The sequence below is a fragment of the Gambusia affinis genome, linkage group LG09 (genome assembly GCF_019740435.1).
Source record: "Gambusia affinis linkage group LG09, SWU_Gaff_1.0, whole genome shotgun sequence".
Lineage (NCBI taxonomy): Eukaryota > Metazoa > Chordata > Actinopteri > Cyprinodontiformes > Poeciliidae > Gambusia > Gambusia affinis.
Window position 1 is genome coordinate 18,386,895 of NC_057876.1, and position 7,617 is coordinate 18,394,511.

Here is a 7,617-nt window from a genome sequence, read left to right on the forward strand (position 1 = left end):
CTTAAAATCTTCATCCATATTGTATTCAATTGTTTTGGGAAAAAAAAGTATTCATTGGGACTGGAAAACATGGACTGAAATCATGTGTTTATGCAAGAGATTCTTTTTCAGTCCCTGTAGATGCTTTTAAAGCAGCCACTCAACATGTGCTTATATTAGGGATGTAAACAGTGTGATATCTTTTTCTGTCAACTCTGAGAGACTGTGGCCACCACTTAGTAAATTGCTTGCAGTCAAAATAACAGAGCAGATTGTTTTATTTTGGCTTGCTCTACAAGCATCCCGCAAACAATATAACACATTAGTCAGGGGCAATTATTAAAAAGAAATTATTATTACACAGAAAGCTGTAGATGAAGGACATACTGTAATCAGCCTCAGATACCCGTTCCTCTTCTGTGTCATGGCCCTGTACCCCCTCCTCCCTGTCAGGAGATGATTGGATTGCCCTTGATTTTTTTTTTTCTCTCTTCAACATGTCAGATCTGTATTTCTGGGGCAAGACCAAGAGGAATTAGGTATAAAAAAGACTCACTCCATATTCCAAAACTCATTTTGTCATCAATTGCTGATTCCTGTGAGTTTCAGAGCCTGCAGCCAGAAACAGAGGGGCTTTGAGAGACGTGGCCGCTGCAGTCTATGCCCTACTCGACTCTCTCCATCCGTCTCCATCCGTCGAGCCGCTTCATTTATTCGGAGGATCAGCTGTCAGTCCTGACAGTGTCAGAAAGTTTTAAATGAGCTCGACCTGGTCGGCATTTTGGAAACGGATTAGACTCCATATTTTAACCACAGAGCCATCAACAGTGACTCGTGTCACAGCATCACTGGAGGATAGAAATCACCAAAAATGGTGAAAATTTTGTTTTTTTTTCCTCACTATTTTTTCAATGTTGGTGGAATAAATTTCTTCATTTTACATTAATTAGGATATATTGTGCGAGCTAAATAGAGGTCTTGGTACAGATTGGGTAATTTAATGAAGTACAAACTTAAATGCACAGTTTAGTTTTTACTTTCAGATAAAGTTGTTCAGAAACTGAGAAGCAGTGAAATCTACAACATGAGGGCTTTAATTTTTCTATTTTCTTTTGTTTGAAAAGTTTTCTCACCAAGAGGGTGTCAGGCATGCTTTATTAGAGGCTTATTGACCTTTATAGCATTCAAAGCTTTGTTAAATGCAAGTCACAATGAACTTAGCTATTTAACAAAGTACAAGAAGGAGTTGATTAAATTGCATTCCTCACAATGTACTGTATAACAGCAACTGAAATACAAACAAGGAAAAATTTTATTGAAAAATGTGAATAAAATGTCAACAGAAGCAAGAGGGAAGTGGAATGAGATTTTTAGATTATGTTCCCTTTTAAAATATATAATTTTTCTTAGAGATTCTGAATACAAATTGGTACTAGGATATTGTCACCTAGCAATCAATTCTGAGGCTGGAAAATCATGGAGTTTTTTTTTTTCCTTCTGTATTAAGAATTAAGTTGGGTACTCATTATACATGAGAGTGTGATGGGTGGGTTATATCATAGTGGGTTATCTGGGTGGGAGTGAACCAATGTCCTAAGTGGAGTATAATGGAGCATGATGTTAGCTCTTGGAACTAGCTGAATTGTCCATGCTATGATACTCTTATTAAGTTATATGGAATAGACTCTGATGATACATTGATATACTGTCCATTAGCAAAGTAAGTTTTGGATGATATGTAAACAGATGCTGATTAAGATAAGTAAGAGAAGAGAAAAGATACCTAGTTTATTTTTTCTTGTCTTGTCTAACCTAATATGCAGATAAACACCAGTGGGGGAAATCTTTGTTGTCCCATTCTTGCCTAAAAAGTAGGAGCACATTAAGCAATCCAAAAAACAAAGCAGAAAAAATACACTAATTGAGAAGGCGCATAGCTTTGATTGCGGTCTCATGGAAAGAGCCTAGCACTGACCTTTCCCCTGTGGCAATGTTGTGCAGAAGTGGCATAATCTTAATTCTTGGCAATATCCAACCACTTTCTAAAACATTCGCAGTATCATTTGTATGAAAAAATAAAACAAAAAAAAAGGTAACTCCTTATGGGTTCGTGCCTGTTTCAAGTGAGGGATTCCAGTAGTATCTTTATGTCTTGCTTACCAATGATGCTAAGATGGAATGAAAGGATATGGAGTTGTTCCAACGTTTGCAGTAATGTGCGTGTTTTCCAGCCTCTGTGGTGACAAATGGCTGAGAAAATAAGATGAGGTCCTGATTTACGGGTCCTTCAATGTTCCAGCCCTCACCTCCTGTCATTATAGAGGTATCATTAACTGAAATAACATGGCCTGAGTGGAGTTGCCCCACCTAATTCAAATCATACAAAAATAGTGTCAAACGTTTGTACTACGTTTGAGTTGGCTTGTGCAGCAAAATTTTTTGTTTGTGCTGCTATTATTTTAAAGGTATTAATAAATGTTTCCAGAGGCTGTGAAAGGTCAACCATCCCCCAAACCCACCTTCTGCCAATCAGACAAAATTGGTGTCAATCAACTACAACTATGTTTGTGCAGCAATTTTCTTTGTTTGTGGTGATTTGTCTTTGAAGATGTTAATGAAATTTTAAAGCTTATATCAGATTTTGCAAAAGTGGCGAGGGACTGATTGACTTTTACATTTTTTTAAATTCTTGCTGCACAAATGTTTGACACCATATTTGTCTGATTTGAAGAAATTCGGGAGAGCAATTTCACTCGGGTAAGAACATGGAACTAAGACAAGCTTCCTTATGGGGGGTGATGTGACTCTCCCCTAGAAATAAGGTGAGGATTTCTAACTCTGGTAGTGATTCAACCGACATCTAAAGTACGCATCAGAGGTGGCTGAGGCATCTGAACAAGATACCTTCTGGGTGCCTCTTCTCTGGTGGCTTTTCAAGTCCTTTACCCTGAATAAAAACTGGGGGCATATCCTAAGAACACAGGAGGATGGGGAGAGGAGGTGACTATTATCTTCTTTTTTGATTGAGAAGCACCTTAGAATAACCTGCAAGAATCAGGAGATTCTTCCACTCTCAAAAATGCATTCGATTTTTCTTTTAAACAGTTGAGTAGCAGGGACCCCATTGTTTCGGTCTTCCTTTGGAGTTTGTATAAAAAAAAGACACCTATTTAAACTTTAATCCTTCATAGGAGGACAAGTAAAGCCTGAAATGGTCTGAAATCGAACCTATTGAGAAATATTCAGCTTCATTCATCTGGGTTGTATGGGGGTGAATAATTACTTCCATGACAAATGCAGATGAATTGTATCAAATACAAGTAACACCAGCGCAGGGGTCAGCATATGTGCAGTGGGTGCACTTTTTTCTTCCCGATTTGCTTCCTTTATCTCTTGCAGAGCTCTGGGGAAGTCAGCCACTCCCCAGAAACTAGAAACTTTCACAAAAACATCCCACCACCCGTTTCCTTACATCCATTAGCAGCATCTCATGGGAGGGATTCTGACCCCTGCTCCGGACAGGTAATGTAAATACGTGAGGACGGGAGGTAGACCTTTCTTCTAACTCACCTGTCAGCAGGTGGACAGCGGGGAAAAAGACATCCTAAACCTCTCTTATCTAATCTGTTGTCTCCTAATGAGTCATTGAGATGGCTGTCCCTGTTGTGTGAGCCCAAGAGGGGCTGTTGAAGTCTTTGTGTCCCTGAGGCTAATTACATTGCCGTCGTTTAGCACGGGACAAGGCTCGGCTTCAGGTTGGAGAAGAGATCCTGCTGTAGAGGGCAAAGTGTTTGTATGGCTGCAGGGGGGCGGAGGGCTCAAGTTACCTGTGGATCCCCCTCAAAACAGAGCTACTGATTGTTTCAGCCTTTCAGTTGGATTAAAGATGAGGGGTGGGTTGTTTGATCTGGCACATTCCTTCCATCTCAGCCCTCCTTCTCAGGAGGATTAAAAGCCAGAGCACTGTAAGTCTCAGAGGTTTGAAATGGCGGAAGATCACTTGCCATATTATTTAAGACTGGATGGTAGAGCTGCACACAATCCCGTCTCTCAGGGTTTATTTCTCTCAATTTACCTTCTAAATTAGAACTTTTTTTAATACAGGGAAACTCTGTCCAACTACATTACAAAACGGCAAACTTTTATTTGTTCTAATCGTGAGTAACTCCTAATGTGAATTTCTCCTTTTTCTATGTATTCAGTCTCTTTCTGACTTTCAAAGTTTGGTTAAGAAGTCTGTCTTTACACTCACTAACAAAAAACTCCCCAAATATCCTGGAAGAATTGGAAAAAATGATCCAACATGCAACAGCCTGTTACAATTTCAGACCTATATGTGTATCAAAAAAATCTAAATTGTTCATCTCCAAGCCCAGTAGCGGACTTTTTACAACGCCTTTTAAAATCTATGAGTTCAACAAACAAAGTAGAATTCCTGGGAAAAAAAACAACAAAAAAAAAAACACCATACGACTTAGATCAAACTTGAAACATATATTTTTACAGATTTTGGGAGCAGATTCTCACAGGCGATCCAGATATCTACATTTATTTAAAATAATAGAATTGTTTTTTTTAAATTCAGACATTTTTGTAGGTTTCATTAGTATTGAAATATTGAGAAGCAAAATGTAAATGTTTAAGTGTCCTTTCATGAAAGTCTCACAATAGTTCTGTTTTTTACATTGATATAGTAAAACATTTCCCAAAGGAGAAATGTGGTGAAAACCTGCCAAAATGTATCCACACAAATCCGTCTGACAAAACCAGTTTCCGTAAAAAAGACAAACGGCTAAGAGCTGACATTAGCTGGCTTCTTTCCGATCTGCTAGTCTCCTTGAGCTAAGCGTTGAGCGCCCCTGTCTCCTGCCTTCCACCTCATGACAGTGATCCCTTCCTCTCCAAGGGATCTACACATTGCCAGTTATTTTCTCAAACAGAAAACAAAATGATAAATTGAACCTAGACAGAATTTTGTCGCTTACATTGATCCCAGTGTGCTCTTTATTTGAAAGTTGTTTTGCACAAAAATATTGCTAATTGGAAGTAACATAATGTCGTAGGGCAGACAGATAAAATTTTTGATCTCCTACTTTGTCATTATAAAGTGCATTTAGCAGCCTGAATGTTTTACTGAGGTCATCCAAAAGCAGCTTTGTCTGTAATCAGCAAGTCTCTCCAAAAATGTTAAGAGATTGGTAGTAACTGATTTTGTTGAGAGCAAGACCCCCTTCTTGCCCATGAAGATAAACTTTATGGGCATCGGTTTGCAAAGAGATAGCAAAATATTTGGAGAACGTCTTTGATTTTGAATGTAGTCATGATGATGCTGTGCTCTTAATGCTTTTCAAAAGGATTCCTCTGCATCACCAGGAGATTTTCGTGTCCCCCTCACCAGTGCACTGGGATCGAAATTCAAATTCAGTTGTTCATTAGCTGATCAAAAATGTAAAACAATTTGCCTAAAGAATGACATGCAATAAACTAAGATAGCATTCATCTTAGAAAGTTTCTAAATCAACTAAGAGATTTTTGTTTATCTTCATTTAATTCGTTTGTAGCTGTTAACACTTTCACACACATACACACCAACTGTCTGCTCTCCAGATTCTCAAGCTAAAGCTTGCATATCAAATGAATAATTGATGTAATAATGTTGGAACATTGTCCAACATAAGATATTATTTTGTCCACTCTAATACAATGTGTCCCTTTTTAATGGCTGGAGCACCACACAAAGTGTAGCACCTACCGTCTTGTGCTCTGCCCACCCCTCGCAGTGAATGTAAAGCTGCCGACTGCCCCAGGCAAGTCATATGCTAGATTTATGGTCCACATTTGTTTCTGCCCACCACAGCAGAAAGTGACAGAAGCTCTGGCTGCGGTACAGTTAGCTTCCCAAACAAGGAGTACGGTGAAAAGGGATCCCCCCCAGGGGGCATTGCTTTATGCATATAAACGTCCATTGAGTGAGAGAGCACCGCATTTATGTACCTGTAAGAGCAATGACACCTGATTTTACCGTTGCATTTCAAACACTTAAGGCGTCATTGTGTTTCTATAGATTGCCGTTTGCAGATATTAGGCAGTGATAGAAAACTTTGTGCAACTTATAAAGACCACATTCATTTCACTGAAAAAACATATTAACCAGTTTTTTTTCCCCTCACAAGTACTGTAGCTCAGGTTGTAATTTTAAAAAGTGATTCGATAACATCAATTCTTAAGACTGTCATGTAAATGCAACAGATATAATTTGTATATCAACCACCATTTCTGACAAAATAATAGCTTAAAACATCAGGGACTCAGTTTCAGAATTACCAAAGCATATGAAAAATAAGTGGGCAAAATCACTAATTGGATGGCATAATTAATTTATAAGCTCAGTTTTATAAACTTGCACTTTAAATTGAATTGTTACTTATTTATGTGGGTATTTCCAGTGTATGTTGTTCAATTATAGAAATCTTACTGCCTAAGGCCTTTTTTTATTTTAGTTTCACAATTCCCTCTAGTTAAAGCTATGATGATTTTATTAAGCTATTAACCGGAGGGAGGATACCATGTAAAACACAATATATTATCATGTTTGTTCAATATAGTTATCATAATTAGACAATATGTTGTCACATTTGTACAATATAGTTATGAAGTTATAATCTGACAGTTAAAAAAAATTTAACTTTTTTACCTCATTGACAGCAACATGCTGCTGTACAACTGAGTACAACTAGAGTAACGCTTTTTTTATAGGTAACAATACTAACACAAATAATGCTACAACCCCCAAAAAGCCCATTTTGTAACGATAACGAAGCACATTATGACAGGAGGACAAGTACAGGGACTAGTGGTCCATTTGGATATGTCTGATGCTGAATTAACAAAAAAGAACACCTCTGTTTTACTACAGCCTGTTTTTTTTTTTGTTTTTGTTTTTAAAGTACTGCCTGCTTTTGAACCCAAAAACCTTGATATAAGTGTACAAATTGAAATAGTTGTTTTATAGATTAAATTAATTTGTCAGTATCTAATATGAGAGCAGACTTTACTTTACAGCTTTGCTTAGTTTGTATTGTTCAGAAGACCAAAACTATTAGGATACAAACAAATATGATATTTCAATCTTCAGGGAATGATTTTCTATGCAGGAATGTCAAACCTCTTAGTCTTTCTTGACAAGCGATTGTTTTGGAGGACCATAAGTTAAGTTCTCACTGTTTGAGTATGATGCTCATTAGCTTCACTGGGAAACTGGAGACCAAGGTACTGAAGTGGAGAGTTCATCAAACTGGCTGATTAACTTTGCAAGGTTGCTTGCAAAGCACTGTGGTTTGGTTACTTTGAGAGAGTTCTTGACATTCCCCTTAATGGTGTCCTGTGTGGGGTTCATTTGGATCGATCCATAAAAAGAATCATCCATGTCCAACGGAAGTTAAAGATCTAATAGAACCAGCCATTACATGGATCTTCTTTGTGTTTTTAGCAATGGTTTGCTTCCACTTCCCTTTCACATTTTAGCACAAGTTCCAGAAAGGCTCAGTCACGGACGAGGTCATTACAGTGAGGCAGGGAGGTGGGTAGGACGTGAGTGAGCTATCGCATGCGTCCCACCTTCCTCTCCTGTTCTCGGTG